Source organism: Hyaena hyaena, unplaced genomic scaffold (assembly GCF_003009895.1).
Source record: "Hyaena hyaena isolate Hyena2069 unplaced genomic scaffold, ASM300989v1 scaffold_15, whole genome shotgun sequence".
NCBI classification, from domain to species: Eukaryota; Metazoa; Chordata; class Mammalia; order Carnivora; family Hyaenidae; genus Hyaena; species Hyaena hyaena.
Genome location: NW_024080647.1, coordinates 532,293 through 554,239, shown reverse-complemented (window position 1 = coordinate 554,239; position 21,947 = coordinate 532,293). Strand labels below are relative to the sequence as shown.

The window sequence follows — 21,947 nt, the reverse complement described above, 5'->3', positions numbered from 1 at the left end:
ATTTTTTTTTTTTTTTTTTTTTTTTTTTTTTTTTTTTTTTTTACAAATAGTTTATTGTCCAAACATTTACTTTCTTGAAGGAACTGGAAATAAAGTCCGATTAACATGTCAGTCCCTAGGTATTGGCTGAAATAGAAGAAAGAAAAGAGTATCTGTGGTAGCAAATACTGTTTCACAGAACCAAATCATCTGTAGTTAAGTCTTAATTATTATTAGGTTAGTCTGTCCTGGCTCTCGAAAGGAATGGCTCTCCCTACCTAGGCCAGGTTCTGTTAATTCCTGTGTGCTATTGCCTACTGGGCTTGCAGCCATATTTGTAGTTTGCAAGTCCCAGGTATGCCTGACGTGGCTTCAGAAATGAATCTAGATTTCTACTAGGAGAACTTTTAAAAAAATGTTTATTTATTTATTTTGAGAGAGAGCATGAACAGGGGAAGGGCAGAGAGAGAGAGGGAGAGAGAGACTCCCAAGCAGGCTCCGTGCTTTCAGCGCAGAGCTTGATGCAGGCTTGATTTCACATACAGTGAGATAATGACTTGAGCCGAAATCAAGAGTCGGATGCCCAGCCAACTGAGCTACCCAGGTGTTCCCTAGAAGAACTTTTAATATGGGCCAGAGACACACAGTTAGGTTCTGGTGATGGGAAGAGCAAAGCTTTTAATCTTACACAGAGTGTACTCTTTTCTGAGTTGACTCTTGACCCACTTTTGGATTGGTTTAGGTGTAGCTGGAATGATAAAGGAATCCCTGTCTCTCCTCATCTTAAAATATTAGCGGATACCAGGAAGAAGTCCAGATGAAATGAGTCCTGGAACCTTTTTGTTGATCTAAACCTGAGTTAAGCTGTGGGGGAGAAGGGCAAAAAGAATTCATTCTTCCTATTTTCATTCCAGATTTCCTGGGTTATTCAGATAGGGACCTACTATGAGTTCTAGCCATAACTGAATTTTACCTGGAATGGCCCTTTGAAACATCTACCTCTGGTTAAGTTGGTGTTAAGTATGTGTTTGATAGTTGAACTATTCTAAAACCTTGATCTTGTGTGCAGAGAATAATCATTAATCTCATGTTACTGCTTTGGATACTGAGTTTTCTTTACTTGATTTTTATTGATCCTTGGGCTTTTTCTCCTTTTTTTTCCCTGTAAGAATGTTAGCACATTTGTATCATCTGCAAAACATTTTATAATAGGTCGGAATGTGAGAATACCCAATCCTGAAGGAAGATGCTTTTACAGTAAAGTTTTGTAGACTTGGGCAGTGGTACCTTTAATCACTGGGTGAGGTAATACGTTGTGATAGAAAACAGTAGACTTGGATTTGAAAGAATTTGGTTATAGTCCAGGTTGAACCACTTTAAATAGCTTTGTGCCCCTGAGCAAGGCAGTTAATCTCATTAAAACTCAAAAGTTTTCCATCTGTAAGGTATGTGTAAGTACAGGAGGTGGGGGCGGGGGAGTGAGCTAATATCTGCCTGCTTGTTGTACACGTCAGTGTGAAGACCATCGTGGAGATGGGAAATGTGTAAAACATTATACAAATACAAATTAAAAGTATAAAGTTATTTTAGCTCAGTCAAGTCCTTTTCTTATCTTTGAGAATCTGTAAGTCTAGTTTCATTTAAATAGTTTATTTCTTTTACCACAGATAGTTTAGAAAAATGAAAATGTAGATTGGAGTACAGATGGAAAACCCATGGTATTATATTAGGCAACGGTTATAAATTACCTATGAAGAAATTTATAAAATCTTTGGTTTTTGTACGAGTAAAATTTGAAATTTTTACTTAATGTCTCCTCCAATCCTAGACTTTGCGAATTCTTAACAGTTACATTATGTGAAATACTGTGTGTGGATTTTCTATGGAAAATTAGTTTTAAAAATCAGTCTGGATTCTCTTTGTTGTTGAAGATCATTCTGCACCACTCTTCTCCACATAATTAGTGTGTATCAGGGGAATGCAAACTAAAGTGAGCCCAGTATGAATATAATTAGGGAGTTAAAGCTGCCAGAGCTTACATCACAATGATTGAAATCTGAATGTAATATTTTGGTACCTTTGAAATTTTCGAGATTATTTTCCTATATTAGAATGGATCTGCGAGAGAATCTCCTTGGTTGGTTCAGCCATTCATTAAGCAAAAATATTAATACAGCGTCTACTATTGTTAGGCACTCTTCTACAACAGTGTACAACACTACAAAAATTCGTGTTCGTATGGAGCTTACATTCTAGTGAAGGGAGACAGAAGATGACAGATGAAATACATTGTATGGCCGATAGTAATAAGTACTGTAGAGAACAATAAAGGGTGGAAAGGGGAGGAGAAATGTTGGGAGGCATGGAGATTGGAAAAGATCACCACTGGTACGCAAGTGGATGGTTTGAGGCAGAGATCATCATTTAGGAGACTATTGCAATAATTTGTGCGTGCTTGGTAGCAGTGGAGATGGTGAGAAATGGTTGGATTCTATTTTAAAAGAGAAGCCAACAGTTTTGGATAAGAACTAAGCTGATGGGTAAGAACTAAGAGGGAGAGAGAAGCAAGGCTAACAGTAGATGTTTGGCCTGAGCTAGTAAAAGCTTATTGTTATCATTTACTAAGATGGAAGACTGTGGAAGAGGAGCAAGTTTTGTGGGTTAGGTTGTGGTGAGGTTAATTAGGAGTTTGGTTTTGAACATACTAAGAAATGTATATTGAATGTCCAAGTAAACAATGTTGAGTAGGCAGTTTAGATGTATTAGAGGACAGTTATGGAGAAAGAATAACAGTAAATAATTGGGGGAATCATCAGTTTGTAGATAGTACTTAAAGTCCTCAGACTGGAGGAGACCATGTAGGGAGTGAATGTAGATAGAAGTACTGTACTATTCTGTACTCAATTCCAGAGTGTGGGTTTTTTCCCCCACACCAAGCAATTCTTGGATATCAGCTGGATGTCCTACAAGTCGATTCTATCTTTCTGGGGGTAGCATCAGATTCCACAGATTAAGGGCTTAGTCCTACAAAATTACCCTCCCTTTCAGATGCCAGTTGCATGTCCGGGTTGCTAACCTGTGATTCTGACCCATCAGCTATAGATCACATGTTCCCAGTGACACCCCCCCCCCCCCCGTCCCCGCCACCCTTCTTGAGTTTGGTTAATTTATGCTAGAGTGACTAACAGAACTTAAAGAAACACTTTACTTACAGATTACTGGTTTATTATAAAAGGATCTAACTCAGGAACAGCCAGATGGAAGAAAATGCAGAAGGCAAGGTATGAAGAAGGGGTGCAAAGCTTTGGTGCCCTTGAGGAACACACCACTCTTTGCGGATGTCCTGTGTGTTCACCAACCTGGAAGCTCTCTGAAACCCCTCCTAGTCTGTGTATTATGGAGGCTTCATTACATAGGCACAATTGATTAAATCATTGGCTGTTGGTGATTGATTCAGCCTCCAGCCCCTTGCGTCTCTCGTTGTCCCAGATGTCAAGTGGGTGAGACTGAAGTTCCAACCCTCAGATTTTTGTGTTTGGTTCTCCTGGTAGCCAACTCCCTACTCTAGGTGCTTTCTAAAAGTCACCTCATTAACACAACAAAAGATACCTCTATCGTTCTTGTGTCTTAGGAAATTCCAAAGTTCCAGTTGTTTTAGGAGCCTTGTGCCAGAAATAGAGCATATATTTCTTATTATAAATTATAGCATCACATAAGAGAGAAGAGGTCCAAGGACAAGCCTAGAACATTATGTATTTAGAGGGTAGAGAATAGAGAAATTCTCTATTGCAAAGAGAATGTGAAACATGAAAACCAGGACAGTGGGGTGCCCTGTTTCTTTCTTTCTTTTTTTTTTTTTAATGTTTTACTTATTTCTGAGAGAGAGACAGCGTGAGCAAGGGAGGGTCAGAGAGAGAGGGAGACACAGAATCTGAAGCAGGCTCCAGGCTCTGAGCTGGCTGTCAGCACAGAGCCCAACGCGGGGCTCAAACCCACGAACTGAGATCATGACCTGAGCCGAAGTCGGACGCCCAACTGACTGAGCCACCCAGGCGCCCGTGGGGTGCCCTGTTTCATAATGGAGGAGTTTTTGTTAGTATCAGCTGCTGGCCACACATAGAAGGACTGAGACTTAATCCTTGTATTAGCAGTGTGGGAGTCATTATCGACTTTATTAAGGCCAAGTTTAACAAATAAGTGGAGAAAAAAGCCTGACTGACAGGGATTCAGAAGGAGATGAGAGGGTGAGTATTGACAACACTTTTGAATTTTGTTATAAAAGGGGAGCTATGCACACATGGTGTGTGAGTTAAGAGAGGGGGTTTATTTTTATTTTTGTTTTTAAATATGGGATGGGAATGATCCAGTAGAGATGGAATATTTGACAATGCAGTAGAGAGAAGAGGTAATTGCTGGAGCAGTTTCCTTGTATAGGTGGAAAGGATTGGAGATCTAGTATACAGATGGAAAGATTGGCCCTGGCCAAGTCCTGTTTTAGAGCATGGACCATTTAGTCATAACAAGTGGTATTATTCCGTAATGAAATGATGTTCTGTAATCTAGTGGAGGTTGAGAGTTTACTAGTTTACTAGTATAGCTTTAGCATACAATACTAGAGACCTCTTCTCGTCTTATGCTACCTGTAAATGCTTGTACATTTTTGAAGTCGGAGGATTAATGATCATCTCTTCCCTCTATGTTCCTGGTTTAACAGATTACCTGTAGTTTCTCAAATTGACCACTTATATTTCATGCATATAACTCACGTTCCTCTCTTTTAAAGAACTTCATTGCCTGTGCAATTCCAAAAATAAACCCTTTCTTATGTCCTCACTGTACTCTGCATATTTGTACTTCTGTCAGAGTGTTTAAAACCCTTTCTTAATGCTTACTTACATGTCTCTCCTCCATTACTAGATTGTTGATACCTTGGTCCTACTCATTATTCAACCCTTGGTTCCTTCAGTACAGTGTTTTTGCTCTTCGCTCTGTGCCTGCATAATAAATTACCTCAAAACTTACCAGCTCAGAACCACATTTACTATCTTACTGTGGGTCAAGAATATAGGAATGGCTTAGGTGGGTCTCTTAGAAGGCTACAATTGGTGTTTTGACTGGGCCTGCAGTCTCATCTAAAAGTTTACTTCCTAGCTCTCTCACATGGTTATTGGCAGGATTCATTTTCTCCTTGGACTTTTATTGGTCAGAGACCTCCCTTGGTCCCTTGTGACATGGACCTTTCCGTTGAGTGTCTCCCTCGGAGCAGGAAAGGAGGAGGGCAAGAAAGAGTGCCCAGCAGAAGAGAATATTAACAAGAAGGACATCATAATATTTTAACCTAATCAAACAAGTTATATCCCATCATTTTTGCCATTCTTTAGAAGGAAGTCACTAGGCCCAGCCCACACTCAGGGAATTACACAGTTGTGTGAGTACCACATGCAGGTATCATTGGAAGTCCATTTTAGAAGTCTTTCACCCAGTCCCCAGTCCCTGGTTCTTTGAAGTGCTTAACACGTCGAGTGGATCAGTCTTCTCGAGCAGCCTCATCATTGGTGGCATACATTTTTTTTTCCTTAAATAGTTTATTGTCAAGTTGGTTTCCATATAACACCCAGTGCTCATCCCAACAAGTGCTCTCCTCCATGCCCATCACTCCCCTTCCTCTCTCCCCCACCCCCCTCAGCCCTGTTTGTTCTCAGTATTCAAAAGTCTCTCATGGTTTGCCTCCCTCCCTCTCACCAACTATTTTTCCCCTCCTTCTCCCGCATCATCCTCTGTTAACTTCCTCCTAATCCATCTAATGTGGATTAGGATTTTCACTTTTCACTGATGTTAACTCATTTCAAAAAAGCAAAGCATCAAAGGCACCGGAAACACGGGTTGGGAGAACTGCTGAGGAGCAGCTGTTGCTGGACAGCGTCAGGCTGAGTCCTCACCTTCAGCCAGCCCTCTTACAAATGTATGTCACCACCGCATGTACCCCAGTGTTCATAGCAGCACTCTCAACAATAGCCAAAACATGGAATTACCTCTGTGACCTAAACAAAACCAGGAATACTACTGAGGAAAATCAGAATACATGTATATAATTTAATGGGAATTCAAGGAGTAGCCTAATAGCAGGTGGTGTTTTGAGATAATTCAAGCTTCCCAGTCACTCCCAGTCCATATACTATTTTATGACCTGAATAGACATAATGGTGTATCAAAATCTGAGCAATTGAAGTATAGCTAAATTTTATCCCTACTATAAATTAATCTTTCTTTACAAAAATAAGCTCTTAACAGGCTGGGAAAAGTATCAGATCATGGACTTGGATTTTTTGGGGGGTGGGGGAGTTTAAAGTTGAGGCAATTTAATCTTCAGAAGAGACCTAAGGAATCTCATCACAGATAGACTCATAACATGTTTGCTATTAGCAAGAACTTACCCAGTCTTACCTTATTACTGATGAAGCAATTGGCTACCCAGTCAGTGATGTACCCCAGCTGCTGTAGCAGGGCCAGTGCCAGATCTCGGGCCTCAGATTCCCTTCGGTGCACCATACTGCACGCCACGCCACTGATAATCATCCTGGAACCACTTAGGGGTCTTTAAGAATACTTATGCCTGCCCCATGCCCAGACATTCTGAGTTAACTGGTATGGGGTATAACTTGAGCACTGGGGATATTTGAAAGCTCCAAGTTTGGGAACCTGCTCCACAAGGAATTAGTGTGCTGAAGGACTTGGAACCAGAATGAAATCAATAGTACAGACTTCCGTCTGTTCTGATCCTTAATCATATATTTGGCTAGGCTTTATCTGTGCAGTAAGAAAAATCTTTACATTGAGAAATAGCCAAGAGTTCTGCTGAACAACGGCTTTCTTAATAAAGCTGTCTTTTTACTCACTGGTGTGTGTTCTATAAATGAGATAGCCTGTAAAAAAATTCTTTCTGATCATGAAATAGGAGAATGGTTCTTTGACACTGATCAGGCAAGGAGAAAGTCTTCTGCCATCTGTGTCGTGGCACGTTCTGCCGTTGTTTTAACTAGATAAAATTCTAATTACTGTTAAACAGATTGTTTATGAGGGTTTTTTAAAAATATTTTAGAGCAAGTGTATAAATATAAAGAGGCAAAGAAATGGTTCCAGATTTAAAAACAAAAGGCTTTTCCTTTGAAGGTAAGTTAATCAGGATTTGACATACTGGTTCTTTAATAACACATTTCTGTATAAGCCCTTGGTACTGCATGTTGCAAGGAATGTGAAATTTGCAGTTTTATTAGAACCATTTAGTGGGGGAGTCATGTACTCTTTGGTAGGATGCTGACTGAACATTGTAACTAGAAAATAGAATTTGTGATTGGTGAACAACACATTTTGTTTTAAGGTATCCTTTCCTTTAAACAAGATATTTTCTTCATCATGACGGATATGAGCAGCATGAATGAAAGTTAATAGGAGATTGTGACCAGATTGGAACATTTAAAGATTTTAGATCTTTTATTGAAGTAGGGTCAGTGTGGTGGCAAGAGGACAGGGTGCTATAGAGAGGTTAATGGGGGTGTATTTTTTATAGCTTAAAAATTTTTTATTTTAGAGCATGAGTGGGGGGGTGGGGGGAGAGAGAGAGAGAGGGAGAATGAATCTTAAGCAGGCTCCATGCTCAGCACAGAGCCTAAAGTGGGGCTTGATCCCATGACCCTGGGATCATGACTTGAGCTAAAAGCAAGAGTCGGATGCTCGGGGCACCTGGGTAGCTCAGTTGGTTGAATGTTCAACTTTGAATCGGGTCCTGAGCTCACATTATGTGGGTTGAAGCCCCATGTCGGGCTCTATGCTGACAGCTCAGAACCTGGAGCCGGAGGTAGGATTCTTTTCCTTGTGGCTGTAAGGCTGACATCTCAGGTGCCTTGCTGGCTGTCAGATGAGGACCCTTATCAGCCTCTAAAGATCACCCACATTCCTTGGCTTGTGGAATTGTTTCCTCTCTTTTCAGAGCCAGCAACAAGGGTCATCTGACACTTCCAGCATTTCCTCCTCCTCCTTCTGTCTCATCTCTCTGATTCCACCTTTTGTCTTCCTCTTCCACTTTTAAAGGACTCTTGTGATTGATTAGATTGGACCCCCACTTGGATAATTTAGGACAATCTCCCTATCTTAATGTACATACTCTTAATTATAACTGAAAGCTTTTTTTTTTTCTTTGCCATGTAAGGAAAGCTGTGCTGGGGATAGGAGAGAAAGGAGCAGTGGCCCTTTGAAGAGCCATTCTGTCTGTCAAAAGGGGCTAGGTCACTGCAGTCAAGGAAACCAAATGTCAGTATTGACATAGCTGTTGAAAGTCTTCATTTGTCCAACAAATAAGTTTTGATTCCTTACATTGTGCCAGGCGTTGCAGTAGGCGCCAGGACTATTGTGACGAAAAGACGACACTTTCCCTGCCCTGCCCATATGTGTACAGCATGTCCTTGTAAAAACAAGCAAAACAGATACAGCAGTGCTTTATGAAGGATTCTTCGTGTATTTCTTGTTTATGTAAGTTCTTTGAAAGCAGGTCCTAGTGTCTCTTGCTGTGGTCCTTTCCTCATCCCACACCAGAGCAGTGTTTCCCTGATACTGTTCACAAAGGCTTACTTCGGTTTTCCTTTGCATTGTTGGGAACCTGACTTATCTCTCTTTTCTGATATTTTCTACTCCAGAAGCAGTGAGGAATTTTGAGTTTATCAATCCAGACTCACATGACAATTTAAGATTTAATCAGATACCTGCTGAAGAATTTTTTTTAAAAGGCCTTAAGAATTCTCAGCTACTCCATCTTTTCTGAGTTAAAACTCCAAAGTGTTAAAGGTAGCTTTACAGATGCTGTCATCATATAAATTGGCACTTTTGCTTTTTTGCCCCCCTGGTTTCAACAGCCAGAAGTACTTACCCAATTAGGAGAAAATCAGCAGTGCTTTAAGTCCTATATTCATCAATAGACAGTGAAGAATTGCCAACCCAGAAGCACATTAAAATAAACTTCTCAATATGGCTTTTCCGTGGATGGATAGCCTTTTAAAATAATGAAAGAAAAATAAATAAATGAATAAAATATATTAAAATCGTGAAAGAGATTGTTTACTACTCCTAGAGCTCTGTCTTCTTCATGAACAACTTCCTGTTGTGCTCCCACTCTGTGCTGAGTGTCCGTCTAATTTTTGTGAAAAACCACAGGATTCTTACCAATTGTTCAAAGACTTTTAAAGCCAGTTCTTAATTTTTTCAGTGATGGTTGGGGTTATTCTATGCTATATAATTTCCCAAAGCAGCGATGAGGAACTTTAGTAATAATGGATTGGAATAAACATAAGTATGTGAGATTTATAGATAATATACCATTATTAATTTTAAACTTGATCATCACAGAACTTTTTATCAGAACTATTGGCAAGTGGTTAAAATATATTGTTACACAGGTTTGGACTACAGAGTGTAAATGTCATATGGGGCCTTAGGGCATCTTCATTTCTATCTGAGCTTTCCAACCTGAATTCCTTCGTGATTCTTTGGTAATTTAATATTATTTATGGATGATTTCTTATTCATATGACTCTTCATGTCTCCAAACAAGTAGCTAAGTATATTTATACAAAATTTCATTTCTGATAACAGAAATTTTGGAACAATGGATAGAAAATTTATTTCATTTGTTTATGTTGAGATGGCTATTGTCCTATTAAGTTTGGGTGATATTGATATGGGTCAAGGAACGTGATAGCTACTTTTATTTAGACGTAGTTTAATGCACTGTAATCTTTTTTTTTTAATTTTAAATGTTTTTATTTATTTTTGAGAGAGAGAGAGCGTGAGCAGGGGAGGGTCAGAGAGAGAGGGAGACACAATCTGAAGCAGGCTTCAGGCTCTGAGCTAGCTGTCAGCACAGAGCCGAACTCCGGGCTCTAACCCACGAACCATGAGATCATGACCTGAGTGAAGTTGGACACTTAACCGACCAAGCCACCCAGGCGCCCCAAATGCACTATAATCTTAAGTGTTAATAGATAACGCTGATTTCTGTGGGGTTTTTTTTTTTTTTTTTTATGCTTCAGTGTCTTGGAAAGTGTAGTATCCGTTTGGATTTAGTTCATACACAAAAATTATTAAATGGAAATTTGAAGAGGGCTGGAAGTATTAACAGTACAATAATGAAAATGACTGAAGTTCTCTTGATTTTTGTAAAAAGGGGGGAACCCTCCGTGGTTTTGGACATTAACATAAAGGAGTGACTTAAATACTTGCATTGCCACAGAGATGAAATTTACTGACTTACTGAAAGCTTTTGACAGGTACATTTGCATCTTTAGAAGTCAGACTTGAATTCCTAAAGCAGCCTTTGTTTAGTAAATTGAACATTTACTGAGAAGATTACATGGAGGAATAAGCGGACTGATGTGCTGTAGGCGCTGTGTCAGTGGGTGTTAAAACTAAACTGGCCTCAGTGAACTATTACAGCGACTGCACACAAATGGCTTCAGTTTGAAAGGGTATGGTTCCAGATGTAAGTCATATATATTTTTCCAAATGTGTTTCTGGGGAAAATTAACCGAAGTTCTTGAAGCAGGCCATTTCACTTCTAATTGAATGTAATATTAGGGAAACAAAAAGCCTTAAGGCAAAAACTGTTGCTTACAGAAGTTTTTTTGTTTTCCACTTGAAATTAGTGCAGTTGGAGATTGGCTTTTAAAGAAGAATCTCCAGTTCTTTTAAAACAAAGTATAAAGTAAAATTTATACTTTAAAATACTATATTTTTAAAATTTCATACTTTAAAATTGTTACATTTACTAGCACAACCAAGAACAATTGTATCCTTTAAAACAAGTAGTCAGTGAGTTTTATTTAAATAAAATAGTTGCCAGAATATGATTTTTAAAATAACACCTGAGATAAACCTAGGGATCAAATAGATTAAATAATAATAGAGGTGTTTTCCAGAAAGGTAGTACCTTTTTACTTAGATTTTTAAATTTAAACCAATTGTTGTAGTGTATAGATTTGAATGTTTTGTGTTATGTGTGTCTATGGTATATGGAAGCTTATAGTAGTACTAAATTAGTTGAGGTAAAACTCTTGCAGAAGAATAGAATTCTGAAATATTATGTTACTTGATTTGTGTCCTTTCTTCACCTTCTTATTCAAATAAAGCAATTTTCCCTGATAACAAAGGTGGAAACAAATGATTATGTTTTACTCTCTCATTTTTAAAATGTTCTCAATACATTGGAAGTAGAACTAATCACATTTTTTTCCCTCCCTGGAATTCTCTGGCTATAAATCAATATTCTTTTTTTTTATAATTAATTTTTTTTTAGAGAGAGAGAGAACATTGAGCAGGGGAAAGGGAGAAAGATGAGAGAGAGAGAGAGAGAGAGAGAGAATCTCAAAACAGGCTCCGCATTCAGCGCTGAGCCTGTTGTAGGGCTCCATCCCATGACCCTGGAATCATGACCTAAGCTGAAATCAAGAGTTGGTTGCTCAACTGACTGAGGCACCCAGGGGTCCCATAAATCAGTGTTCTCTTTAAAAAATTAAGGAAAGCTCTGGGGCGCCTGGGTGGCTTAGTCGGTTAAGCGTCCGACTTTTGCTTAGGTCATGATCTCGCGGTTCGTGGGTTCGAGCCCCGTGTCGGGCTCTGTGCTGACAGCTCAGAGCCTGGAGCCTATTTCAGAGTCTGTGTCTCCCTCTCTCTCTGACCCTCCCCTGCTCACGCTGTCTCTCTCTCTCTCTCCTAGAAATAAATAAAACATTAAGAAAAAATTAAAAAAAAATTAAGGAAAGCTCTTTTATGATGTCATTAAGTGCATGCTAGGATTTACTCTTCAGTTAGGTGAGATTGTGATTGTTGGCAGATTAGACTCTTTTGCAGGTGATGCCCTGACTAGAGGAACTGACTTCTAGGCTCTTGATCCCCTAGTGATTCTACATGTTAGGACTGAGCTGAGAAATTTGTCATTCGTTCTGTCTTAAAAGTAGCCAGAATTAACAAGAGGATATTTACAGACTGTAAAATCCAAACTAAATATCCTGGAAAAATCCTCATGACTTAAAGCTTGCTTGTTCGTTTAAGTATGAGAAATTAATTTTTTAAGTGAACATGCAGTACAATTTATTTTGTGAACAGAAGATGAATTTTAACGTGTATAGATTCATGTATCTGTCATCACAACCTGTATCCAGATGATTCTACTAGTTCATAAAACTCCCTCATGCTTTCCCTTTGTGGTTGTACTCTCCCTATGCCACCCATAACCCCTGGCAACCACTTTGTCATTTTAGTTTTGTCTTTTCAAATATGGCCACTAAATGGGATCATAGAGTATTTAGCTCTTTGACACTGTTACACATGCATTTACTCAGCATAGTGCCTTAAGATTTCACGTGAACTAAGTTGTTTTGTATATCATTATTTCATTTATTTTTATTGCTGAGTAGTAGCTAATTGTATTGATGTACCACTTTGCCTTAATTCATTGAAGGACTTTGAGTTGTTTCAAGTTTGTAGCTATTTTGAATAGAGATGTTATAAACATTTGTGTGCAGGCTTTTATGAATGTGAGTTTTCATTTCTCTTGGGTAAATACATAGTGGTGGGATTGTTGGTAATTGTATAATTTAACTTCACAAGAAACTGCCAGTTTCTAAATTGGTTGTGCCACTTTGTAGTCCCATCAGCAGTGTGTGATAGTTCTCACTGTTCTGCCTGTTTGCCAGCGCTTGGTATGACCATAAACTTCACTCTGCAGTCCACCTAAACTTGGACAGGAGTAAGGAAAATATGAGACCTGTAGAACTGCAGCAAGAGCCCAAGGATTACAGGATATTTCAAACAGGTGGGGGTGAAAGGGTCCTCTCCTGAGTGACAGAAGGAATGTCTGGGAGTTAAGGTAACACATAAGTGAGATTTATTAGATTTGTCCACGGTCAACAGTGGTGATCTTGCTGGTCCTGCCATTCCCGGACCCAAAGCGCTCCGTGGCTTCCACGGCAGTCATGCCCTCTTTCACCTTGCCAAAGACCTCGTGCTTGCCGTCCAACCACTCAGTCTTGGCAGTGCAGATGAGAAACTGGGAACTGTTTGTGGTGGGCCCAGCATTTGCCATGGACAGGATGCCAGGACCTGGATGCTTCAGGATGAAATTCTCATCATCACATTTCTCTCCGTAGATGGACTTGTCGCCAGTGCCATTATGGTGTGTGAAGTCACCACCCTGGCATGTAAATCTTGTGAAAGCGGGAACCTTTATAACCACATCCTTTCTTCCCAGTGCTCAGGGTACAGAAGTTTTCTTCTGTCTTTAGAACTTTGCAAACAGCTCAAAGGACACAGGGCTGGAGGGCTCACCATCCGCAGTGATATCGAAGAATGAAGAACACAGCAGGGTTGACCGTGACTGGGCAAGTGCAGGGAGCTCTGGGGCTGCGGGGGCTGCAAGCAGTCATTCTTTTTAATTATGGCCATTCTAATATATTTGGAATGATATCTGATAATGGTTTTAAATTTCATTTTCCTAATAGTTAATGATGTCAAGCATTTTGTTATGGGTTTTTTGTTTGTTTTTTGCTATACATGTATTCTCTTTGGGGTCTGTCCATGTCTTTTGCCCATCTTTTAAAGTAATAGAAACTTTGGGGATAATTTTAGATTTATAGAAAAGTTGCAAAGATAATACAGAGAATCTTCTGTATTTCCCTCACCCACCTTCCTGTAATGATAACATCTTACAAAACCAAAATGAAGTACATTTATCAAAATGAAGAAGTCAAATTTGGTACCTTATTGTTAACCAAATTCCAAATTCTAAGCTCAGATTTTGCCAGATTTTTCCACTAGTCTCCTTTTTCTGTTCCAAGGATTCCACATTGCATTTGTTATGCCTCCTTAGTCTCCTATGGTCTCTGGCAGTTTCTCAGTCTTTCCTTGTTTTCATGACCTTAATAGTTTTGAGTACTAATACTAGTCAGGTATTTTGGAGAATGTCCCTCAATTTGTGTTTATCTGATGTTGCCTTGTGATTAGACCAAGGCAGTGGCTTTAGGGAAGAATATCAAAGGTACGATAGTGAAGTTCCCTTCTCATCACATCATATTAGGAAGTATCTGATAATATCACTTGACTAAGGTAGTGTTTGCTAGGTTTCTACACTGTAAACTTATTTTTTGTCTTTCCATCATCTGTTCTTTAGAAGTGAGTCACTAATTCTAGCCTGCACTCAAGGGGCTGTTTTGTATGGACGAGGGTCTGTCTACCTATATTATTAGGAATTCTTCCATAAGGAAGTTTGTCCCTTTCATTCATGCAGTCATTCAGTCATTTATGTCATTATGTACACTTATTTTATACATTGGCTTATAATCCAAACTATGTTATTTATTTTGTTGCTACAATTATTTCATTGTTGACCCCTGTGTCCCTTTGGCATGTTTTGAGCACTGCCTTGATTTCTGGCATTACAAGGTGCTCTAAATTCATCCTGTATTGTCCCCACCCAACTCCTAGAATCAGTTATTTCTCTGAGCTCTGGTTTCTGGTATTGGAGAATGGTGTTTAGAGACCAGTGTCTTGACTTCTAGGTGTACGCCTTGCTGTTGGGGTGTCACTCTTTCTAGGCCTTTTCAGAGGATGGAGGTAGGAATTCTACATCTGTATACTAATTGACACTTCTGTACACATCTTTTTTTCTGTCTTTATCCATTTGTATTACACATTAAGCAGTATATATGTTAGGTTCATACCAATATCTGTGACACTGATCCAGTACCATAGGGTTCATTCTAGCTTTCTCATTTTAGCTTATCTGTAACTTCTCTGAGAACGAGAAACCTGGCCTATTATTCGTTCTACCCCAGTATACATGTAAAAAGCAAATTCAGAATTAACCAGTACTCGCATGAGAAATAAATTTACCAACTAGACTACAGTGTTTATGTATAGGCCCTTTTGTATTTAGTGTTAAAGTTTCCACTTAAAACATTGTTTTCCAAAGTTACTTAAATCAGCTCATTTTCCTCCTAAGCTCTTCAGTGGGGTTTTGCCATTCGTTTGCAGTACTGTCCGACTGCATTCTATCTTGAAATTTCCCTAACATCTTTGTTGATTTTTAAAAATTTGCATACATTAAAGTTCGCCTTTTGCAATGTACAGTTCTGTGGGTTTGGGCAAATGCACAGGGTCATTATCCACTTATCCCAGTACCATACAGTTTCATCACTCTGAATATTCTTCTGTTAAAAGGTTCTTGATCTAGTTACAACTTGTGTATGTGTGGATATGGAGGACAGAGGCGTTCCTCACACCAGCATGCAATTCTCAGACATCAGGCTGGGTGACCTACAATTCAACTAAATTCTGACACCATCTATCCAGAGATAGCATCAGATTCCACAGGTTAAGGACTCTGACTGCCCACCCCATACCTCCGTGCACACACCTGTTGCAAGTCCAGGTTGACACCAGTGATTCTGACCCACCAGCTATAGATCAGAGGCTCCAATGACCCACTCCTATGGGTTTGATTAATTTGCTAGAGCAGCTCACAGAACCCAAAGAAATATTTTACTTACTAGATTATTGGTTTATTAAAAAATATAACTCTGGAACAGCCAGATGGAAGAGATGCCTAGAGCAAGATATGGGAAAAGGGCGGAAAGCTTCTATGCCCTTTAGGAGCACACCACTCTCTCCAAATGCTCTTGTACTCGCCAATCTAGAAGTTCTTTGAAACTCTTCCTGTTGTGTTTTTAAGGAGGCTTCATTACATAGGTATGATTAATTAGGTTATTGGCCCTTAGCAGTTGATTCAGCCTCCAGACCCTATCCCTTTCGTCGAGGTCCGGAGGTGGGGGGTGGAACTGAAATTTCCAACCCCCTGATCACATGGTTGGTTCTTTGGAAATCAGCCTCTGTGCTTCTTAGTTACTTTATATAAGTCACCTCATTAACATAAACCCAGTTGTGATGGAAAGGGGCCTATTATGAATAACAAGAGACCAAATATAACAAAGGAGGTTCCTGTTGCTCTTACTGGCTCAGGAAGTTCCAAGGGTTTTTGGAACAGTGAACCAGGAACCATGGATGAAGCCAAAATACATACGAGAGATATACTTTGGTCATCTGAATGGCCAAATGTTTGTATTTCTTATAAAAAGCAAAATTGCACTAAGTTCTGACACCATCTGCCCTGAGATAATAGCAGACTTTGCAGGTTAAGGGCTCAGTCCCGTAGGACTGCCCAGCCCACAACTCCGTTCACACACCTGCTTTGTAAGTCACTCATTCCCGCATCCCCCATTCCCTGACAATCACTAATCTCTTTTCTTTTCATATTGTTTTGCCTTTTCCAGTGTGTCATATAAATGCAGTCATGTAACTTTTTGATCTGACTTCTTTCACTTAGCAAAGTGCATTTAAAATTTTCCATGTCACATGAATCAGATGGTTCACTCCTTTTTATTGCTGCAGCCTATTCTGTTGTGTGCATTTACCACAGTTGTTTTATCCATTCATCTTGTTGAAACAACTTTCTAGGCCCAAGATAGAGCTGCTCCAGGTGCCACATCAGCAACCTTGTGAAAGCTCCTCTTGACCAGAAACCCAGTATCTCTAGTCAGCCAATCCATAAACACCAGGCCACCTCTGGGCCTTCTCACCCTACATGAGGTTGACTGTGTGGCCCTAGCCAGGCAGATATTTTCTATTTTTCTCTTCCTTGTTCTTTATTCTTTATTCTATAAAAGCTTCCTGCCTTCTGCCCCATTTTTCAATTGTTGGAAGGTAGACTGTCTATCTCATAAAGTGTTGTATCACCGAAATTATTTCCTTTAATCGTTTTCTTTTTAAACAACCCATTGAAGGACATATTGGTTCCTTCAGTTTTTGGTGATTATGAGTAAAGCTTCCATTAAACAATCGTTATTACAGATTTTTGTGTGAATATGCTTTCAGTTGACTTGAGTAAATGTCTAGGCGTTTGATTGCTGGGTTGTATAAGTATAAATTTAACTTTGTAAGAAATCACCAAACTGTTTTTCAAAGTGGTTGTGCCATTTTTCATTCCCACCAGCAGTGCGTGTGAGTTCCTATTGTTCTCCATTTTTGGCAGCATTTTGTGTTAGTGTTTTTATTTTAACCATTCTTATCAGTGTGTTTTTTGTTCATATTTCAATTGGATTGTTTTCTTACTGCTGCATTTTGAGAGTTCTTTATTATTTTGGGTACAAATTCTTTGTTGCATGTGCAGTTTACAAACATTATCTTCCTGTGTATATAGCTTGTGTTTATATTATGTTAAAAAATTTTCTAGAGCCAAAGTTTTAAATTTTGATAAAGTCCGATTTATCCCTTCTTGCTTAATGGGTTGTATTTTGTCATCATGTCTGACAATCTTTACCTAGCCTTAGGTCACAAAAATTTTGTCCTGTTTTTTTTTTTTTGGTGGGGGGGGGAAGGTAAAAAGTTTTATAGTATTATATTTTACATTTAGGTTTATGATCCATTTCAGTTAATTTCTATATGAAATAAGAGGTTTAGGTAAAAATTAATTCTTTGTTTTACATTTGGATGCCCAGTTGGTCCAGCACACTGTGTCCTTTTCTTATTGTATTATTTTTGCACCTTTATCAAAATCAGGCGTGTTTGTGCGGAGCTGTGTGTGGACACTATTCTGATCCATTGGATTGCATGGTTCCTCCAACTTTTTTCTTTTATTAAATTTGTTTTTTAATAGTTTTGGCTATTTTAGATTTTTTTTTTTTTTGTCTTTCCGTATTAGTTTGAAAATCAGCTCATCTACAACAACAAAAAATCCTGGGATTTTGATTGGAATTGCATTAAATCTGTAGACCAATTTGGGAGAGAATTGACATCTTTACTATTTTGAGTCTTCCAGTCTGTGAACTCAGTATATCCTTTTATTTACTTGCATCTTCTTTGACTTACTTCATTGGCATTTTGTAGCATACAGGTCCTGTTCATGTTTTATCAGCTTTTAAGTATTTTGTATCTAATAAACTTGTATTTTAAGTACTTAATAAAATATTAAGTATTTTGTTTCTATGAAACTATTTTAAATAGCATTATTAAAAAACTTTGGGGTTCTGAATTGTTCATTGTTTTTATATATATATTATAAAACCTCAGTTGTTAGTTCCAGGAGGGGTTTGTTTGTTTGTTTGTTTGTATTCCTTAGAATTTTCTAGGTAGACAGTAATGTCTTTTGCAAATAGGGACAGTTTTTCTTTCTTGCTAGTCTTCTCAGTCTAGAGTTAGTCTGTTTTTCAAATATTTGGTAGATTTCATTAGTGAAGACATCTGGGCCTGGAGAATTTCTTTTTTTTGAAAGTTATTAAGTACAAATTCAATTTATCTAATAGTTAAAGCCTGTGCAGCCTATCCATGTCATTGTATGTGAATGTTAGTAGTTTGTGGTTTCAGGGAGTTATGTGCATAGAGTTGCTCACAGTATTTCCTTGTTCTTCTATAAATGTTTGTATGGTCTATTGCAAAATCTCCCCATTTGTACTTGTACTGAGAATTTATGTCTTCTCCCTTTTTGTCTTTGTCATTCTTGCTTGTATTAATCTTTCAAAGAGCCAGTTTAGGTTTTATTGATTTTTTTATATTAATTTCTTTTCAATTTCAATTTCATTGATTCCTGCTCTTTATTATCTCCTTCCTTCTACTTGTTAGTTTGCTCTTCTTCTAGTCTCTTAAACTGAGAGTTTAGATTGTTTAGATTTTCTTTTTTCTAATGTATTTTGATGCTCTAACTTATCCTCTAAGGACTGTGTTAGCTGCATCCCACAAATTTTTTTACATCTTACTTTTGTTGAATTCAAAATATTTTCTGTTTCACCTCTGACCCATGGATTACTTACAAGTGTGTTTTGAAATTTCCTCCTCTTAGGAGAATATCTTGTTATCTTTCTGTTACTGATATTTAATCTAATTTTATTTATTACAGATAACATCCTTTGTATGATTTTAATTTTTTAATTTTGTAAAGGTTTGTTTTGTGATCCAGTGTATTACTTTTCTGTTGCTGCTTTCAGAAATTACTGCAAACAGTGGCTTAAACAGGACAAGTTTATTGTCTTATAATTCTGAAGCAAGTTTCACTGGGCTAAATGCCAGGTGTCAGCAAGACTGTCATTTTTTTCTGAAAGCCCTGTGGGATAATTTGTTTCCCTGTTCTTTCCACCTTCTAAAGGTGCTCACTTTTCCTTGGCTTATGGCCCCTTTCAGGAGTGGCTCACTACTTAATGGTATTGTATTTAAAGAATGCTTCTTTCTACTATTTTTTCTGGTTTTCTCTTAATTGACGTATTTGGATCTTTTACATTTAATGTAATTATTGATATGTTTGAATTCACATCTACCATTTTCTTATTCTTTCTTTCCATTGGTTACCCTGCTTTTATTTATCAATTTTTCCCTTTCCTGCCTTCTTTTAGAGTATTTGGTGTCTGTGCGTGCATACGTGTGCGTGTGTGTGTGTGTGTTCTGGTTAGGTATTCCATGATAATTCATTGTTTTTAATTATATCTTTCTATAGTTTGTTTTTAGTGATTCCTCTGGAAGTTACAATGTGCTTAACTTTTCACACACTACTTAGCATCGAGATTTTGCTACTTTATGTGGCACATAGAAACTGGACCATCATACAGTCCCTTTACTATACCCCCCACTTTATGCTGTAGTTGTGTTATATACTGGATGTATGACATACATTGAAAGCTCCACCACAGAGTGTTATACTTTGTGCTTTCAACTGTCAAACATATTTAAAGAACTCAGGAGGATAAGAATAGTCTATTATATTTAATTCAATGTTTAGCAGTTATATTGCTCTTCCTTACTGATGTTTCAGAATTTCCTTATGGTGTTATTTACCATCTGTTGGAAGAATTTCCTTTAGCAATTCTTTTAAAGCACTCCTGCTGTCAAAACATTCTCTAAGTTTTCCTTCATCTAAGAATGTCTTTATTTGACTTTCATCTCTGAAGGATATTTTTGCTGGTTATGGAATTCTGGGTGGACAGTTCTTTTCTTTCAGCACTTTAAAAATGTTCTACTTCCTTCTGGTCTGCATGATTTCTGAAAATAGATTCGCAGTCGTTTGAACACTTCCCCCCTCTAAGTAATGTTAAATTTTTCTGGCTGCTTTCAAGACTTTTTGTCTAAAGTTTTCTATATGTGGCTGCTCATGGACTTCTTGGTGTTTATTCTGTTTGGGGAGTTTGCTGAGCTTCTTGAAACCCTAAGTTTTTGTCTTTCAACAAATTCAAGAAATATTGTAGTCCTCTCTTATTGGGATTTTTTAAAAGTTTATTTATTTTTGAGAGTGTGTGCATAGGCAAGGAATGGGGGTTAGAAATAGAGGGAGAGAGAGAATGCCAGGCAGAGCCCAACACAGGGCTTGCTCTCACGAACTGTGGTATCATGACCTGAGCTGAAATCAAGAGTCAGACACTTAACCGTCTGAGCCACTGAGGCACGCTTTGTGTTGTTGGGATTCTAGTGTCACAAATGTGAGATCTGAGGCAGTCTTCCCTTTTTTTAAAAATCTTTTTCTCTACTGTTCACAGAGGGTAATTTCTGTTCATCTGTATTCATTGACTACATCTTTTGTCATTGCTTTTCTACTGTTGAGCTCATCTAGTGAGCTTTTAATTTTGGCTATTGATATTTTTTCACTTATGAGATTTGAATTTGGTTCTCTTTTTATATCTTCTGTTTCTTTTTTGAGACTTCCTATTTTTCCATTTGTTTCAAGAATGTTTGCTTTTGCTTGGTGAAGCATTCTATGATGGGTTGCTCTAATATCTTCTGTGTCTTCCTCCGTTCTAGCATCTGTGTTTTCTTGGTGTAGGCATCTTTTCCCATACAAGTTGAGGTTTTTCCTGGTTCTTCATTTGCCAAGTAATTTTGGACTATATCCTGGACGGTTTGACTCTTATGTTATGAGACTTTGGGTCTTGCTCATTTCCTGTGCAGAAATGTTGACATATTTGTTTTAGTAGGCAAATAGCCCGGTTAAGACTACAAGTTCCTGTGGGTTGTGGCTACAACATTAGTTCGATTTTCAAAGCCTTTGCCATGCTCTTTGGATCTGTCCCAAATGTGCGCCACACATGGGTCAGTCTGGAACTTGGGTAGTGGTCTATATCATAGTTAGGTCGCAAAGTCTATGCTTGTTTGGGTCAGATCTGCACGTGTGCTGCTTGAGGTGAGCCTGGGAGATCATAAACAACTTTGAAGCATTGCTTTTCTAAACTCCTCCTTCTCTGGGTTCTCCCAGTCATTTCTGATTCTTCAGGACTCCCCTTTTCTCTGACCAGAAAGGTGGAGCTTTATTTTTTTCTTCTCTAATGTGCAGTCCCTACAGCTGTGCCCATATCCAGGGCCAAGTGGCAGAACAACAGAGAAAGCAACAGGGAACCACCACATCCTCTTTGGACCACAGCTCCTCTAATCAGAGGGAGGTTTTCCCTTCCTCAGAGTTTTAGGGTCCCAGTGGGCCTCCATTGCCATAACTGCTACAGGAAGTGGAGCTTGAGGGAATGGGGGAGGGATTTCCTCACTTTTTTTTGAGTTAGAAGATCCTTTTTCCTTTCCTAGAGCCAGCACCACAGAGCTTCTGTCTGTACTAATGCCCACTTCTAGTTTTGGGGTTGTATTCAGTTCAGGCTGGAGGATACTCAAACTGGAGGGTTACATACTGGAAAATGATGTTTCAGTGGTACTTCAAGTTCTGGTCTTCTTACCCAATCTTTGTGCTCCTGTTTAGTTTTCAGAGTTCTAAGGTAGCTGTTCCAAAGGGTACCTGGGTGGTTTAGTTGGTTAAGTGTCCAACTTTGGCACAGGTCATGATCTCACAGTTTGTGAGTTTGAGCCCCATGTTGGGCTCTGTGCTGACAGCTCAGGGCCTGGAGCCTGCTCCA

The 21,947-nt window shown here is 38.6% G+C and overlaps 1 protein-coding gene and 1 pseudogene across 1 annotated transcript in view; one reads left to right on the top strand and one right to left on the bottom strand.

Annotated features, from left to right (window-relative positions):
- The window catches only part of GLCE (glucuronic acid epimerase), a 112,095-nt gene that overhangs the window by 35,489 nt on the left and 54,659 nt on the right, over positions 1-21,947 (top strand). The window lies entirely within an intron of this gene.
- The window catches only part of LOC120222004, a 51,717-nt pseudogene continuing 42,683 nt past the window's right edge, over positions 12,914-21,947 (bottom strand).